The 19,157-nt window shown below is 42.2% G+C and overlaps 1 protein-coding gene across 2 annotated transcripts in view; it reads left to right on the forward strand.

Moving 5' to 3' along the window:
• Positions 8,966 to 19,157, forward strand: part of PAIP2B (poly(A) binding protein interacting protein 2B) — a 43,706-nt gene continuing 33,514 nt past the window's right edge. For both annotated transcript variants that reach the window (XR_001918776.1, XM_005686379.3), the window contains exon 1: positions 8,966 to 9,144. The gene's annotated coding sequence lies outside the window, so the exon portion shown is untranslated. The remainder of the gene's footprint in view (positions 9,145 to 19,157) is intronic.

Genomic DNA, 19,157 nt, shown 5'->3' on the forward strand with positions numbered 1-19,157 from the left:
CAGCACTTGGTCCCATGATGCCCACACTATCTGAGTTCTTTGCCCTCTCTGGACAAGACCAACAACCAGAGCCTCTCCTGAAGGAAGCATGCCTGCTGTCCACCAGCATTACTTGGGCCCATGGAACCCCAGCTCCCCTTCCATTCAGTGTCAGAGATTCCAGATGTACACAGTCGATGGGAAAGCTGAGGAGCTGCCCCATTATCACCACCCTCCCTAGTACAAGTGCCCAGTTGATCAGGGGCCCAGCCTGACTTTTTGCCAAGCAGCTGCATTCCCTCTGAAGCTGAAGCTCTACTCACATACCATGACACTCATTTCCAAGCAAGACACCAGTGATCTTTGTACAGACCTCTCACCAAGACCACCAAGGCTTCAGCATAATTTATTATCCTCTCTGGGGCGCATTGATATTAGTAATACCCATTCACTCCTTTCCTACTCTGAAAGTACCACAATTGACTCATTCAGAGGACAAGGTGATTTGTTAGGTCCCAGAAAGTTGCTCTGTAATCCACAGGCCGCAGACTTCATCTCTGCCCTGACCTTATCTCAGCCAGTCTGGTATTTTATAGCCTCTTTATTACAAAGTTATGAGGGCAACTGTGTCTCCGGGGGCTGTCAGGTCTGTTAACCTCAACTCTGTACCCATTTCTTATGGAAGAGAACCCCAGTGAAGGCCAAATGTTATCCCAGGCAATGGAATTCTAGCCTAAAATCAGATTTTAGTCATGGTTTCCTAAGGGCCCTGCATCTGAGGCTAAGACATGCATCCTATCACAGCCTGTAGCAGCTGCCACGTGCAGGGTGTTCTGTTCACACTTGGCAGGCCACCTCTTTTTAATGTTCTGCATTTTCAAACCCATACACTCTAGACAGCCAAAACTGCCAGGGAGCACGTGTTCGGGTTGATGTTCTGTCGCCATGCTTGTTGACTAGATTTCACTAGCCCTGAATGTAGTCTATGAAGTACAGAATCAAAAATGACATCCTGTGCGTTACTGCTATGTGAGACTTCCATCCTGAAGTCAAGGGATGTGGGGAAGCATGAGGAATTGTTGCCTTCTCTCTAACTCCCAGCACTTCCTTGCATGTTTCTGACCCAACCTCCTAGCATGGACATTTTCTATATTAGCCCCTATCTTTGCCTCCAAGGCCAATCTGTTAATCTTCCTTCAGAATCATTTGACTTCTGACCTAGCCCCCAGCTCACCTCTCGGTTTAGTGGGGTGTGTCTTTGTCCACCTGAACACTGCTCACCACACACAGTGATAACCAAAGAGAATATGTCATTGAAAAGCTCAAAGGAGACCTACCATCACCATCACTGAGGCTCTGTAAAGCTCCTTGTCCCTGCAGGGTTTATGCTCAGCTCTCTCGTCAGAATACCCCTACTGTGTTTTCCATGTTCCCCTCCACTACCAACCTGCATAGTCACGATGCTTCAACTACTCTCGTGGCCACTTGACCCGGAGTCTTCAAACCCATCAGACGAGCCTGTGGGTCAGAAATGAGCGAATAATAAAGACAAGAATTTCTCATTTTAATTCGGCTCCTTCCCTAGAAATTAACTGGCATCCTCAATTTTACTTCCAACTTGTTTTCATCCCAGCTCGCCTCAGCTCTTGATTCTTGACTTTGCCATCACTATTCCTACCTTTTGTATCCACTGAATGAATTTGGTTTTCTGGCTTGATCCATCGATTTTATGAAAACTCCATCTTGTGCTCACTGCTCCGGTACATCAGTCATGATAGGTAAGGTCAGACTGTGTAACAAACACTTCCAGTGTCTCAGAGCCTTAATACAACAAATCCTGTCACTTACTCTCTACATCTGGTGTGACGAGGCAGGGGGCTGTGCTCATTGTAGTAGTCAGATGACCCAGGCTGATGGAGGCTCCATCTCAGCGCCTCAGCTCTCTTCCTGCATGATTGTGGTAGGAAGAAGGAGTGGCATATAATGTGCTTGCTCTTAAGATGCCTGGCCAGAAATAACACACACAGCTTCCATTCACAGTTGATGGGAGAAAGCAAATCAGATGTCTGTGTCTAACTTTAAAGGGAAGGCAAAGTCTAATCTACCCTGAACCTAGAAAAAAAAATTATTGGAGTATTTTTTAATGATCTTAGTGAGAGGCCCATTGGGCTATGGCCCATTTGTTTGTCACCCCTAGCCAAGGCCCACCCCAGCGCCCCGGTCCCCTCTGTCTCTCTTTGTTCTTGGAAGAAACTTCCATTCTTTCACCCCTATTCACTCATCCCATATTGGCTGTACGACTTGGCTCCTGCTCTCTGCATTGCCCCTAAGATGAACTCCCAGGTGTAGGATCCCTACTTTTACCTCTGATTCTGGTTTCAGCCCACATAGAAATCGGAAGGAATTTCTGTACCCACATATCATGGTTGGAACCTACCAAAGCTAGATTAGTCCTTGTGTTCCCCCCTTTCTGACAGTGGAGGTTTAGATACTCAGAGGCCCAGACTTGGAGCTGGAGGACAAATACCAAAGCTGTGTCCAAGGAAGGGTGCCAAGGCTGAGGAACTCAGCCAAATCTAGTCACCATGCAAGGAGCCAGAGGCAAGAAACAGGATCCTGAGACAAGGTCAGGGAGCCGGGGAACATGAGAGTGAAAACCAGCAGGGCAGACGCTGCAAATAGAAACTCTGTAAACAAGGTCCCATATTCACACTTTAGGGTTTTCTAATTAAATCTCTTTAATCAAAGTAATACCTGCACACAGTTTACAAAATCAGTTGGTTTTCCAAGGCTTTCAACGAAAATTGCCAGTTCCACTCTCTACCGTGGAGGCAAACTTTCAACTTTTTCGCCTTTTCTTTTGATACATGTATCTTCATATATTAATAATTTGGTTACATATGCTTGAATTTTCTAAACTATCTGTTTTAAACTATCTGTTTAGTCTAGCTAGTGCCTTTCTGCTGTGAAATAAGGGAAATTAGCTCTCATATGCCCGTATCTACTTGCCCACTCCCTGCCTTCCAGTGTTAATCCATATTCAGTGTCAACACGAGGCTGACTATGTAAATACTGCCACAGAGGCAACAGCATAATAAGCGTAAGAACTCTGGGGGCAGATTATCTGAATTTGAATCCTGCCTCCACTGCTAGCTGTGTACGTTGGACTAAATAATATCTTCTCAAAGATGCCAGTGCCCTAATTTCCAGAACCTGTGGCTCGTTTACTCTGCATGGTAAAAGAGACTTTGTAGATGTGGTTAAGTCAAGGATTTTGACTAATTATCCTGGGTTACCAGGTGGACCCAGTGTAATCATATGTCTTATTAAGAGGAAGGCAGAAGAGTCAGAGAGAGAAGATGTAAGGATGGGAGTGGAAGTCAGAGGGAGAGAAGATGCCTCATTGCTTACTTTAAAGATGGAGGAAGAGGCCATGGACCAGGGAATGTAGGTGGCCTCCAGAAGATGGAAAAAGCAAGGAAATGAACTCTCCCTTAGAGCCTCCAAATAGAACGCAGGCCTGCAGACCCCTTGATTTTTGCTCACTGAAACCTACTTTGGACCTCAAGTCTCCAGAACTTCAAGATAATCAATGTATATCGCTTTAAACAATTAAGTTTGTGGTACTTTGTTAGAGTAACAAGAGGAAATGAATACACCGTGTGACCTTCAACAAGGTCCTTTTGCCAAGGATTTCTTATGTGCAAAATGACATCCCTGATGGACCCGTGGTTAAGAATCCACCTACCATTTCATGTGGCAGAGGTTCATTCCCTTGCACAGGAAGATTCCACCTGCCTCTGGACAACTAAGCTCATCCTCCACAAGAGAAGCCATCTCAGCGAGGAGCCCACACACGGCAACTAGAGAGGAGCTCTCACTCACCACAACTAGAGAAAGCCTGTGCATAGCAACAGAGATGCAGTGCAGTGATAAATAAATAAAATAATTTTTTAAAGCCAAGAGGTAAAAGAAAAAGAAAGTGAAGTCACTCAGTCGGGTCCAACTCTTTGCGACCCCATGGACTGTAGCCTATCAGGCTCCTCAGTCCATGGACTTTTCCAGGCAAGAGTACTGGAGTGGGTTGCCATTTCCTTCTCCACGGGATCTTCCCGACCCAGGGATCAAACCCGGGTCTCCTGCATTGCGGGCAGATGCTTTACCATCTGAGCTATCAGGGAAGCTCTCAAGAGGTAAATTTCAATTAAAAAAAAATGAGCTACTAAGAGGATTGTGCATGTGTGCTAAGTTACTTCAGTGGCGTCTAACTCTTTGCGACCCCATGGACTGCAGCCCTCCAGGCTTCCCTGTCCACGGGACTCTCCACGCAAGAATACTGGAGTGGGTTGCCATGCCCTCCTCTAGGGGATCTTCCCGACCCAGTGATTGAACCTGAGTCTCATGTCTCCTGCATTACAGGTGGGTTCTTTACCACCAAGACACCTGCGAAGCCACTGTGAGGATTAAAGTTAATAAATGTAAAACAGTTGAAACAGTGCCTAACACATAGTAAGTGCTATGTGTGTATTTGCTATTATTGTTTGTAGCTAAGCCATCAAAAGTAGTATGATTTTGTGCCTTTTCTTTTGTCTTTTTCTTGCACTTATTAGTCTTCATATTCATAGAAGACCTTCTTAGTCTTTATGAATTTATCACTAACTCATCTGAAGCTATGAAACTGTCTGTTAGTACAGCCATACATATAGCTGACATATCCATTCAATTATTTTCTTTTACTGAGATACAATTGTGTCCAGTGGTTAAGATTTTGCCTTCCAATGCAGGAGGTTTGGATTCAATCACTCTTGGGAACCTAAGAGTCCACATGCCTTGTGGACAAAAAACCAAAACATAAGACAGAAGCAATATTGTAACAAATTCAATAAAGACATAAAAAATTTTTTTTAAATAAACTAAAAAAGAAATGTGTTTTTGATAAGATCTATTTATTTAATCAGATAAAGCTTTTAAAAAAGTGCTTAAAACAAGAGTAGACAATCCTGAAAGGACATATACCTTATGACCCAAGCTGGAAATACATGAAGGATTATGACCAGTGATTCTAGTTGTGCAGCTTAATGACCCTGGGGATGGTACCCCCTTTCCACTGTTCACATTATTCATGTCTCTGCTCAGTGCTCCTTCAAACGGCTCTTAAACTATTAAACCTAAAACAGCCATTCCCTTAACCTTGCTTTATTTTTCTTTGTAGTGCTTAGTCAAAGCATAACATTTCATTATTTTTTTTTAAATTTCATATTGGAATATAATTGATTTACAACGTTGAATTAGTTTCAGGTGTACAGCAAAGTGATTCACATATAATATATCTATTCTTTTTCAAATTATTTTTCAAATTCTTCTTAACATTTTTCAAATTCTTTTCCCACTTAGGTTATTACAGAATATTGAGTAGAATTCCCTGTACAATACCATGTCTAAAAGATTGCCAAGTAGAAGGATGTACGCTTACCTTCCCCTGTGAGAACACCGCCAAACAACCATCGACAGGATGATGTTGGAACCCACGAAAAAAAAGATACCCCGTCCAAGGACAAAGGAGAAGCCGCAGTAAGACGGTAGGAGGGGTGCAATCACGTTTAAATCAAGCCCCTCCAGAGACTCTTGGAGGGCACAAAGTAAAACCTTGTGTGCACCAAGACCCAGGGAAAGGAGCATTGCAGCCCACAAAGTGTTTGAGGGTCTCCTGCAGAGGCCTGGGTCAGGACAGCAGTACATGAACAGTGGCAGCAGCAGTCCTGGGAGGCGCAGCGTGTGGCATGAGTCCTCTTGAAGGAGGTCGCCATTAGCCCCACCATAGAGCTGTCAGTCATCTGAGTTAAATTTGCCCATTCCAGTCCATTTTAGTTCACTGATTTGTAAAATGTCGATGTTCACTCTTGCCATCTCCTGTTTGACCACTTCTAATTTACCTTGATTCATGGGCCTAACATTCCAGGTTTCTATGCAGTATTGTTCTTTACAGCATCAGACTTTACTTCCATCACCAGTCATGGTCCACAACTAGGTGTTTTTCCTTTGGCTCCATCTCTTCATTCTTCTGGAATTATTTCTCCACTCTTCTCCAGTAGCATATTGGGCACCTACTGACCTGGGGAGTTCATCTTTTAGTGTCATATCTTTTTGCCTTTTCATACTGTTCATGGGGTTCTCAAGGCAAGAATACTGAAGTGGTTTGCCATTCCCTTCTCCAGTGGACCACTTTTGTCAGAACTCTCCACCATGACCTGTCCGTCTTTGTTACTTTGCCAACAAAGTTCCATCTAGTCAAAGCTGTTTTTTACAGTAGTCATGTATGGATGTGACAGTTGGACTATAAAGGAAGCTGAGCACAGAAGAATTGATGCTTTTGAACTGTGGTGGTGGAGAGGACTCTTGAGAGTCCCTTGGACTTCAAGGAGATCAAAAAAGTCAATCCTAAAGGAAATCAGTCCTGAATATTCACTGGAAGGACTGATGCTGAAGCTGAAACTACAATACTTTGGCCACCTGATGCAAAGAGCTGACTCCTTAGAAAAGACCCTGATGCTGGGAAAGAGTGAAGGCAGGAGGAGAAGGGGATAACAGAGGATGAGATGGTTGGATGGCATCACCAACTCTATAGACATGAATTTGAGCAAGCTTCAGGAGTTGGTGATGGACAGGGAAGCCTGGCATGCTGCAGTCCATGGGGTCACAGAGAGTTGGACACAACTGAGCAACTGAACTGAACTGAACTGAGAGCTGCTGGTGGGTGATCCACAAACTGGAGAACAATTATAGCAAAGAAGTTCTCGGACTGTTATGAAAGTTCTAGGCCCCACAACAGCCTTCCCAACTTGGGGATCTTTGGCAAAGAGACTGGGAATCCTCAGGGAATCTGACTTTGAAGGTCAGTGAGATTTAATTACAGAACTTCCACAAGACTGGGGAAACAGAGACTTGGAGGGCACAAACAAAACCTTGTGTGCAACAGGACCCAGGAGAAAGGAGCAGTGACCCCACAAGAGACTGAGCCAGACATTCCCCTGAGTGTTTGGGAGTCTTCAGCAGAGGCATGGGTCAACTGTGGCTACCACAGGGTCAGAGGCTCTGGCAGCAGCAGTCCTGGGAGGCTCAGGGTGCTGGCCTAAGTCCTCTTGGAGGAGGGGGTCATTACCCCTACCATAGAGCCTATACTGGAGTGGGTTGCCATTTCCTTCTCCAGGGGCTCTTCCCAACCCAGGGATCAAACCCAGGTCTCCTGAATTGCAGGCAGACACTTTAACTTCTGAGCCACCAGGGAAGCCCATAGTCTACCATAGAGACTGCAAACTCTAGGACTGGGCTGCCTCAGGCCAAACTACAGGGAGGGAGCCCAGCCCCACCCATCAGCAGATTACAGTAGGTCATTGTTGATTATCTGTTTTATATATAATATTGTGTACATATTAATCCGCAACTCCTAATCTACCCCTCCATCCACGTTTCCCCTTTGGTAACCATTAGTTTGTTTATTTAGTCTGTGAGTCTGTTTCTGTTTTGTAATTAACTTTATTTTTTATTCTCTTTTTAGATTCCACATAAATGTGATATAATATGATATGTCTTTCTCTGACTTACTTCATTCAGTATAATCTCTAGGTCCATCCATGTGGATGCAAATGGCATTATTTCCACTCCTTTTAATGGCTGAATAATACTCCATTGTATACGTGTACCACATTTTCTTTATTCTTTCATCTGTTGATGGATATTTTGGTTGCTTCCATGTCCTGGCCAGTGCAAATAGTGCTGCAATGAACATTCAGATGCATATATCTTTTTGAATTACTATTTTCGCCAGATATATACACCAGAGTGGGATTGCTGGTTCACCTGGTAGCTCTAGTTTTAGTTTTTTAAGGAACTTCCATATTGTTTTTGGCTGTACCAGCCTACATTCTCACCAACAGTGTAGGAGGGTTCCTTTTTCTTCACACCTTCTCCAGCATATTTGTTTGTAAACTTTTCGGTGATGGCCATTCTGACTGAGCTGTTTTATTATTTATTGTTACCTGTTTATTGTCAGTTTCCTCAGCTACAGAATAAGCACCCCGGATGCAGCTTCACTGTCTTGTCCATATCATACACTCAGAGCTTGGGTTGGAGCTTGGATCATTATCAATCACTTACTTAGCTTCTACTTTATGTTATGTATACAGTTAACATGAGAGGTAGGGAGGAACAAAGATGTATAAAAACTTCCATAAAGAAATCCCACTCCCTGAAAGGATAAACTTCAAAGTCTTGGCAAGTAAAGACTGGGCATCGTAAATCCAAGGGGATAGTAAGGTTTTATTTATTTTTTAAATATTCAAGAAGCTAGATTTGTCTCTGGACATATGGAACAGTCCCTCTGCTTCCCTCCAGCTCCTCCATAAAGGCCAAGTTGCCAAATTTTTTCAACGGAGGGCTACATCAGGGTCCAGCCAGCCTTGCTCAAAGCACCTCCCTTGATAATTGACAGCTGGGGAAATCCCAGGGAAGCCCGCCTCCGTGCCCCGTTCCCCACCCCCCACCCCCACCTCCCCACGCTAGGCTGACTGGCACAACCGGGTGGAAGTGGCTGCTGTTTTAGCCAATGGAAGGAAACGGGAGCAGGAGCCTGTGTAAACAAACCCAGAGATGCTGGGCTTTGGGCTCCTCCCCCACGTGGGGCCGGACGGATCCTTGGCCCAATGCCTTATCCGGGAAAAGCAGAGCGTCCATTCAACCTATCAGAGCTGGTGCCTCTCGCTAGGAGACGCTCCACCCGGAGGGAAAGAACGAAGGGAGCGAAAAGACAGACATTAATACCAATCAGAAGCTGAAATTACTAAGGGAGTGGGCGGGCACTGCTTCACATTTAGGCCAATAACCAGCACACGTGCCCTTCTAGGTGACTGAGCGGCATCCTCTTTGGCCCAATAGACAAATGGGGCGGTGCCCAGCAACCAATGGCTTGGGTTCGGGGGCGGGGTGAGAAGCCAGTGTGCAGTAAGAGGTAACCTGGCTAGTGGTAGAGGCGCTCCCCAGGTTCTGTGGCTCGCGCTTTGGTACTAGGGACCGAGACGGTTCTGGCGACGGCGACCTCTACGGCGACGGCTGAGATTCTCGAAAGAGTAGCGGAGGACGGTCCGGAGGAGGGGCTTCTAGTTAACGCAGGTGGGCTCGCGCGCCGGGCTGCCGGAGAGAGAACCCACGGGAAGCGCCAGTCTCCCGGCTCTGGGGGCCCCTGCGCCTCCCTTTGCGCTGCCATCGGGGCTGTGAGGGACGGCGCCCGCCTGCCCGAGCTCCTGTGGGGAGGGTAAGCCGGCAGGTCCCACGTCGCGGCTCCCGACGAGAAGGGGGGACCGCTGGGGTCAGCCCCTGCCCCTCGGGGGCGCTGGGCGGTCTGTGGTCCCTTTCTCCCGGCACCCGCGCGCTATTCTAACCCCGCCCTCAACTCCCCTGACCCCTGCCCCACCCCCCAGTCCCCTTCTAATACTCGGACTGAAGTCCCTGGCTTGCGTGTCCCTTCACTGCCCGAGTGCGTGCCACACTGCTAGGCGAACTGACCAGTGCTGCCTCCTGCCGTCCTTCTCGCGGAGATGGGAAGGTGGAGTTGCGCATCTCGCCCCTCCCCCATTCGCCGGACCCCCAACCCCTCGCCTTATTTGCGTTTCTTAAACACGCTCCGCTTCCCGCGTTATTCTAGCCTTCATTGTTGATATCTCTAGTGAGTTAGGGACCTTGGCCTCTTCTCTTCATCCTTCTCTTCAGCGAGTCGGCCCTTTGCTCCCTCCCACCCCCTAAATTTTGTCCTCATCTCTCATAGAAACTAACATTTGCCCCTACCAGGTAGCTGGAAGGTGAACCCCAGAGACGCGGAATATACAGTACGGGGAGCTTTTGAAGGTTGGGGAGTTTAATCAGTTTTGTTAATGGTAGCCACTTCTTGCCTTCCTGAAAATGGCACTTGATCATTATATCCTTTTTGGAATCTGTCCCATTATAGTTGTTTGGTGATCATTTTTGAAAACGCAAATGAGAAGGGTTTACTGGCAGCAAGAAAGTTTTAAATGTATTATTATTATTATTATTGAAATAGAATTGGGTTATACTTGAAACAGCTTAACTGGAGTGTTGGAGAATTTGCTGTGTAAGTAATGGCTTGACCACCCTACTTTGTCATAAAATATAGGACATATTATGGCTGTATGGCACTGTGATTTGGATAATATAGCAAATAATGGCAATAAATATAGCAATAAATCCCTTTAAAAACAGCATTTTGTATTCACTTTCGTAATGTATCAGTTTGGGTTTCATTAGTGGTGGTTCTAGCCATATGTTTCTAGATAAAGTACAAACTATGTTGTGCCTAAATAAAATATGCCAAGAGTTTTTATGGGGAAAAAGTAACCTATCATATTCAGTTTTGATTGAGACTTTAGGGTTTTGAAAATATTAGTTTGGATGTTGGACACTGAGGATTTTGTTTGAGGGGATGGATGAAACTGAAGTATGGTGATGAGCCGGATGGGTCTTTTATCCTGTGTGCATGGGGGAAGGGAGGAAGAAAGAGAATACAGGTGTCCAAAGCCTTGTAGATTCAAACTGTGCTTCAAAAAACAAACAAACAAACAAACAAACTGTGCTTCATTTCACGACTTTACATAAAATTGAAGTTATTTTTCCTAGTTCTTAGTGGGGAAATGTAAGCAGTGAGTTTAACGTTGTGCCTGCTGTGTTTTAGCCAGAATTTTACAAGCCTTTGTGAAAAATTCTTGTTGTTTTCTTTGTTTGTGACATATATCAATACTGCCTTGTATTTTACTATGGTAAAACTGTATCTTGTATATAGAGAAGTAAGTCTAATAGAATTAAAAGGAGTCTTTAATCTGAAGAGGCAGCATTGTCTAATGGACCATATGTTTGAGCCCTGTTTATATGGAAAATCACACTGAAAAGAGGAAAATCTTAAAACTGCTCTAATAAATGCCTAGATGTCTAGAACAACAGCAACAAAATTATGACAGAATTATTAGCAATCATCAAATAAAAGTCCTAGACAAATTACAAATCTATGAATTGGTTATCACATTATTGTGAGTTGGTATAAGGTGGCAGTTGAAGACCAGACTTCTTTTTGTACCATCTTTTCAGATGTATTTGTGCTTAGCAATTACTCCTTTGCAAGTTTAGAGCCATAACTATGATTTCTTCAGAGACCTCGCCTTTAAGGAGCTCCTAGTTTGGTGGAAGAGAGACCTGGAAACTGAGAATTAAATGCAGAGGGAGAAGTTCCATAGCGGAAGATGTGTACAGGGCATAGAGAAGCACAGGGCACAGTGTTCTGGCCTCGTGTGCTACTGCTGCAGACCTTCTGAAGTGCCTTTTCCCAAACTACCTGCTTATTTCACATACCTGGGCTTTTCTCTGTAGGTACTGTTCTCTCTCAAAAGACTTTTCCATACCTTCTGTGCCTGGTGAGGTCCTACTTGAAAATCTTACTGAAGCCTCGCACTGCCTCCCCTCCATTCGAATAATTGTTAACTGTATTTTTTGTTATCTCGTTATAAATAATTACAGGTGATTCTCGCTATTCCTGAGAATATATAAAATCACACAGAGCACTAAATTAGTGAATATTGAACGATTGCTCCTAGGGAAAGTATGTTCATATCTCACATAGATTTTAATCTTTTCCTAAATACAACTCATTCTGGTAGATTCTATTTCTTTATTTTACAGAAGAGAAAATGAGGTACAGAAGTGTTAAGCGACTTGCCTGAGGCCAACCCCTAACAGGTGCCGGAGTTCAGAAACCCTGCCCACCCCACCCCCACTGCACTGCACTGCCCCCTACTGACCTGCGTCCTTTGTCATCCCCACAAAAGCTGAAACTAAAAAGCAGAGCACTGCCTAGTTTGACGTCATCTGGGAACGTGCTCAGGAGTGACTCAAAATTTTTGCCACTCTGTGCATGTCCGTGAATGACTGCCAAAGCACCATCAGTGTTGATTTAGGGGTTACAAGTAAATTTTAGCAAGTAGGTAAATTCGCAAATACAGGATCCACAAATAATGAGGATCCAGCGTACTTGCAAATGAGCCCTGGAATCTATTTCAGGGTAACCCTCCTTGCAACTCACTGTAGAATGTGCCTTTAACTGCTTTGAGAATTCATTCTCTTATTCATTTATTCAACAAATATTTATTAAGTACTTACTGTAAGCCAAGCTCTGTTTTAGACTGTGGTGTCGTGCTGCCCTTTTAGATGCTCCATTAGAATAACAAAGACAGACGTCTGGAGCTCAGGAGAGAGGTCTAGTTTGGAATTAGAGATTGATTTGACCAAGATAAAGCCCTGGGCGGCCCCTCCCACTTCACATCCTCTTAACAGACTGATTTCCAGTACATTTCTGTTCTACTCCGTGCATATACTCTTCCTTTTGAGCCTCTCTACTTGTCATTAGTTGATTTTGAGGCCATTTACTCATATAGCTGGTAGGATATTATAGAAGAATCAGATTGATCTGGTCTTTAATGTCTGCATTTGCCACCTGAGTGACCTTGGTCAAGCTGTTGAACTTTTAAAGCCTGTTTTCTGATTTCAGAAGTGGTGATCTGATGTGCTAGGCCCTTGTTGGTTGAGAGGAAGAAACACACACATATTACTTTTGATGATGAAGGTTTAATGTAAACTAGAGTGGAATATCATCTTAACCACCATATTGTCTGTTGGCCCTAGTGCTTTCAGAATCTTAGGATAGGTTTAGGATTTAAGCTCTGAAGACCTACTTTCTTTTGTTTTGTTCACTCAACCTTTGTGTTTCCTAAGAGAGAGTATCTGATTGGATTGTTTTGTCACCTTTCAAAATTTTGAACCCAGCCATGTCCTAAGTGATCTTCCTCACGTTCAGCCTGTAGATTGTCCTTAGTTAGAGTTCTGAATTTGGTCCGGGAGTTTATAGCCAAAGAAGTAGGATTGATTTCATGTATTATCTATGATGCAGACTGTAGCATATACAGAAAGAACCCCTTGGTGACAATTTCTTCAGAAAACAACTGAGTATAGAGTGGTCCTTAGAGTTTCATGGACTTCTGTCCTATTCAAATACTTGTCTACCATGATCATAGACAGTATTTAATAGAGCACCTAACAAAGTAATTGTTACATGTCAAATATTGCATAAAACAAACAAGCAAACAAACACAAATATTGCATAGATCTTCCTTTTGATGTTGCATTTGACATTATTATAGTGTGGTTATTTGTTTATATGGCTGTCTTCTTATGTGACTGTTCTCCATGAGGGAGGGTTAACATCTTCATCCTCTATCTTTGGCACTTAGTTCTGTGCCTGAGGCATGGTAATAAATGCATAAATGTCTGACTTAAGGAATTCCTTAACTCTTCCGGAAAGGATGGAAGGATAGCAAAGCTTCCCAGAGAAAATATTGTTTAAGCTGATTCTTAAAGAATGAGTAGGAAGGTTTTCTAGATGAATAAAACCTTGAGGCAGCATTCCAAATAGGAACTAGCAGTTGCAAAGGCACAGAGATATAAAAAGATAATGAAGTTTATTATATACTCCTAGCAGATTAAACAACAAACAAAAATCAAAATCAGTGGGCTTGGGCGGAAGGCATGTCACAACTGAATTAACTTATGATCATAGCTGCTTAGTAACAGATGTAAATTTTAGGGAGAAAGTATAATATCCTCAGGTTGTTGGCAGGGTATCAACAGTTTAGAAATACAAATATTGACTTTTGGGAATTTGACTTTTACACTGTAGTGAATTCATCATGAAGGTCATTATGTGTATGTACTCTGCAAGGTACTGAAAATGTAATCAGACTTACTCTCAAGAGGCTAACAAGCTAGCAAGGAGACAGATAAATGATTTATTGTGTAAGTGAGGTAATAGAGATGGGAATAAAGTGCTATCTGAACCAGGAGAAAGGAGTATTTCATAATATGAAACGCTGGAGGAAGATTTCTTAAGTGAGGTGGCATTTGAGCTGTGCCTTGGTGGAGTGCACTAGACCAAAATAGGGACTTTGTGAAGACACTTAGTGGTAGGAAAGATTTAAGAATTATCCCTTTTTGCTATATCTGTTTTAGGCATTCAGTTAATAGTTACATTTGTTCAAGCAGTGTCTGTGAGCATAAGAAGTGAATAGTTATGCCATAGTAGAATTTTGTGTCAAAATAAACTGGGTTAAAGTTTTCTGAAATGCAGGGCATCTCTAAAGTCTTTATTATATTAACATCCTTAACAGTCTCCAAAAGGGCTACATTGTATTCAACCCACCCCCACAGCATACCTAATTATATGAGACAGAATTTGAGGAATGATGAATTAAAGTGTATTTTTACCAAACAGATTTATCGGTAGTCTCCATGTCCACTGTAAAATAATGTATAATTCTATAATCTCATAGATAAGAAGGAGAGGAAGGAGAGACATTTGGAGAGAAAAAATACATTCTAGCCAATTTATTATCATCTTGGTCAATATGTCCCAAATTTAAAAAATAATTATTATATGATCACCTCCTCCCTTGAAAAGTATGGCTTGTTCATATTTTGAAATTTGATAAGGTGATCAGACACACCCTGGGAAGGTACAGAACCAGAGCAGGAGTCAGTGGTGGGGGCAGAGGCAGAAGCCGTCTTGGAATGGTACTCTTCCACCTTGAGAGAATGCTGCTTTTATTTTGCATTCCTTTTAGGCCATATTAGACATACATTTTGCCAGTAGGGCATTTTAAGAGCATACTGAAAGTCCACACCCTTTTCTGATTCTGGAATTTCAGGGGTTGATTGCCAGTGTTTTCTTTTCAATAAGATTTGATTATATGAGAATGAATGAATGACCTTGCTGCATAATTTTAATTCATCTGTCAAATTCTCCCAAGGTATTGTTAAAACTAAGGAAGCAATGATCATGATTTTGATAAGAATTTGAAGTCAGAAGATCTATGTTTGAGGTTTGTCTCTGCCAACTTTCTATCTGAATGACCTTGGGAAACAACTGCCTCACCATCTGTAGCCTCTTTTTACATTTTTTTTTCCTTTCGCATTTTGACAAAGTGAAGACACTAGGGGTAATATAAGAATTAAATGTTGAAGTGTGAAAAAAAGAAAAATGATGCATGTAAACACTTTCTGAACTCTGAAGTGGTATACAAATAAAAGACAGACTGAAGAAATGCATCCAGTTTAATTTTCATGAACATTTTTAGTTTTTAATTTTATATTATAAAAATAGTACTTATTCTCTACAGTAAAATTGAAAAGTATTGATAGGCAAAAGCAGGGAAAAGCTACAAAGCACTTCATAAATGTACCATCCTGAGACAATGGTTAACATTTTGATGGATGTATACTTTCTATGCATATTTGTGCATGTATATGCATTATTTAATAGTAACAGGTTTATCTTGGGTGTTCTGTTGGGGTCACTTTATTTTTCTAGGTCCCCTAAGAGTACATTTGCTTGGTTCAAGGAATTGTTCAAGTCTTTTGCTACATATTGCTATGTATAATGAGAACAGGAGCTGACTTCTCAGCCTGGTGAAATGGGTCACCTTGCAGTAATCTAATATCCTGCACCACTTCAGAAGCATCATGAAAGACACATTCAGAAATGAACTTAGCGTATTTACATAGTTATGCTTGGTATTGTTTATAGTAGCATGAAAAGAATAACTCCAGTGTATCAACAGGAGCTAGTTAAGTAAACCTCGATACATCCAAAATCATGGAATATTGCATAGCTGTAAAAAGAATGAAGAAGAGAAAAACATGGGTAGAATAAGAATATACATTGCTTATAATTTGCAAAATGAAATTCTGAAATGATATATAAGAAACCAATGAAAGAAATAGAAGTAGGAGTCAGATTTCACTATATATGCCTTTATATATGCATGCATGCTGAGCTGCTTCAGTTCTGTCTCTTTGCGACCCTGTGGACTATAGCCCACCAGGCTCCTCTGTCAATGGGATTCTCCAGGCAAGAATACTGCAGTGGGTTGCCATGCCCTCTTCCAGAGGACCTTCCTGACCTAGGGATCAAACCCATGTCTCTTATGTCTCCTTCATTGGCAGGCAGGTTCTGTATCACTACCACCTGGGAAGCCCATTTTTGTATATTATAAAATTTTTTTGAATCATATGTTTGTATTACCTTTTCCAAAACATGAGTGAAGAAATGAATGAATGAATGAAATGGAGTGAAGAGAAAGAGAGGAGAAAAAGGAATCTGAGATGGTGCCCATCTCTTTAGTATCAGGTGAATACATAGTATTAGTGTGTGGAAAAGATTAGAAGAGAGGCCCCAGGAAGGATTTGGCAGCTTTATTTTTCTTGTTTACTCAGTTTTGTATATTTAAAAAAATACTGAAACTGCCAAATGGCAGTCCTCATTGCTTCAATAGCTGCTTTTTTTTCATATTCACTTGTATTTTTTCATATGCATATGTATTATTTTTAATTGTATTTACATTTCTAACATGTTTAAACTTATCTGATTTTTTTTTCTGTGTCACTATAGGAGGACCTATTAAAAAGGAAGATAGGGCAGTTTTGTATAGTGCACATTCCCAAAGTGGTCTGAGCTACCTCAAGAGGCAGGAAATTCAAGCCCTCTAGTTTATATGGCACATACATACATTAGAAAAAATAAGAAAAAGAAAATAACATTTGCCCTTGATTATAAAAACCACACTTTTTAAGTAATAATTCAGAATGCAAAATAAAAAGAAAAACATCTAATTTTGCCACCAAAAATATTCTATTTTTTGCTTTTTAGATCTTTTTATGCATATAAACTTTTCCAAAAATAGAATTATAATATCTGTTTTTCTTCAATGGTTGAAATGCTCAGGTAGAGGTTTGTGTTTTTTTCTATTTCTTAATTTTAGACCACCCTTGCATTTCTGGGCTGAACCCTACTTGATCATAACTTTTTTGTTTTGCTTTATTTTTAAATAATTTGCTTGATTTTATTTGATCCTGTTTTATTTGAAATTATATGTTTGTAGCGTGGAAAATGTCTTAAAAATATTGTCTCTAAAAGTATATTTAAGACATTCTTAACTTATGGAACACAAATGGCATTAAATTTTCCAAATAACATGAATAAGGCTGAGTTCATCAAAAGGTATGTGAATATTTTAGGGCTCCAACCTCATAACACATTTAAATTAATTTTCAGTGAAGTCTGCTAGTTTGAAAATTAACATGTTTCTCACATACTGACTCACTATTCCCTGGCTGTTCAATCCAGAGCCCAGGACATTTGTTAGTTAAAATATTTCTGGCGTGCTTATGGAGTTAGTTTTTTTTTTTTTTTAAATGGAGTACAGCTGCTTTGCAATGTTTAGTTTCTCCTGTACAACAAAGGGAATCAGCTATACATATACATATATCCCCTCTTATTTGGGTTTCCTTCCCATTTAGGTCACCACAAAGCATTGAGTAGAGTTGCCTGTGCTATACAGTAGGTTTTCATTAGCTAGCTATTTTATACATGTGTGTGCACGCTAAGTTGCTTCAGCCGAGTCTGACTCTTTGCGACCCTACGGACTCTAGCCCGCCAGGCTCCTCTGTCCCTGGGATCCTCCAGGCTTGTAGTGGGCTGCCATGCCCTCCTCCAGGGGATCTTCCCAATTCAGGGATCAAACCTGCCTCTCTTGAGTCTCCTGCATTGGCGGGCGAGTTCTGTACCAATAGCGCCACCTGGGAAGCGCACTTTATACGTAGTAGTGTATATATGTCAGTCCCATTCTATCATTTTATCCCACTGTCCTTCCGTCCTTGGTATCCATAAGTGAAAGTTGCTTGGTCATGTCCGACTCTTTGCGACCCCATGGACTATAGTGCCCATGGAATTCTCCAGCCCAGAATACTGGAGTGGGAAGCCATTCCCTTCTCCAGGGGATCTTCCCAACCCAGGAATCAAACTGGGGTCTCCTGCATTGCAGGTGGATTCTTTACCAGCTGAGCTACTAGGGAAGCCCTTGCTTGGTATCCTTAGGTTTGTTCTTATAGCATGGGAATTGGTTTGTGATTTTCCTTTGTGTTATTTCTGTTCTGTTTAATGTGTTGAGCTACCTGTATACTGTGGGCTTCCCAGATGGCTCTAGTGGTAAAGAACCTGCCTGCCAGTGCAGGAAGCATAAGAGACACAGCTTCCATCCCTGGATCAGGAAGATCCCTGAGAAGGAAATGGAAGCCCTTGCCAGTATTCTTGCCTGGAGAATCCCATGGACAGAGGAACCTGGCAGGCTACAGTCGATAGGGTCACCCAAAGTCAGACATGACTGAAGCAACTTAGCACGCATGAACCTGTATACTAATCATTAGAAGGGTCTCTTCATTTGTTTGTGTTCTGAAACAGTTCATGGGGATTACCTGCTTTTTGGAAGTATACTTTGTAGACTGTAGACTGGTCTTGCCCACCCTTTAGAATGCATTAAAATCAGGGAAAGTGAGGTTTTAATAGGGCTTCCCAGGTGGCGCTGGTGGTAAAGAACACACCTGCTAATGCAGGAGACATAAGAGACCCAGGTTTGATCTCTGGATCAGAAAGATCCCCTGGAGGAGGGCAACCCACTGCAGTATTCTTGCCTGGAGAATCCCATGGACAGAGGAACCTGGCAGGCTACAGTCCACAGGGTCTGGACATGACTGAAGCAGCTTAGCACGCATGTATGAGATTTTAGTATAGTGTAAACAGGAGCAGAAAAGAGTAATTATTTGAGAGCTTGCTTTTGATAGTGGTGTTCTCAAGGTCCATTACCTAGGCTTGTGCTGAGGTTGCACTCACCATCTGAGAGTTTACCAGATGTAACTGTCTACATATACTAAATGTGCATACCAGGGCTTTTCAGTCCCCACTGAAAGCAAGGAAGTTGTGCAGTAACATTCTACCTAGCTAGAAGCTTTTGAAGAATGGAGTATTCTGGTTTAATTCTATTAACTTGGAAAGTATAAAGGTGAAAGAAATCCTAAATGTGAACTCCCTGTTGAATGCAATGGAGTTCTAAAATAGCAAATAATTCCACTTTTCTTCTTTAGTAAGTTTGATATCTTCAGACCCTAGTTGATGTTTTATTGCAGAATCACTAAAGTATATGAGGCACATATTCTGAAGATCTTTTTTTAGAACTTGGATG

This window comes from Capra hircus, chromosome 11 (assembly GCF_001704415.2).
Source record: "Capra hircus breed San Clemente chromosome 11, ASM170441v1, whole genome shotgun sequence".
In the NCBI taxonomy this organism is placed as follows: domain Eukaryota; kingdom Metazoa; phylum Chordata; class Mammalia; order Artiodactyla; family Bovidae; genus Capra; species Capra hircus.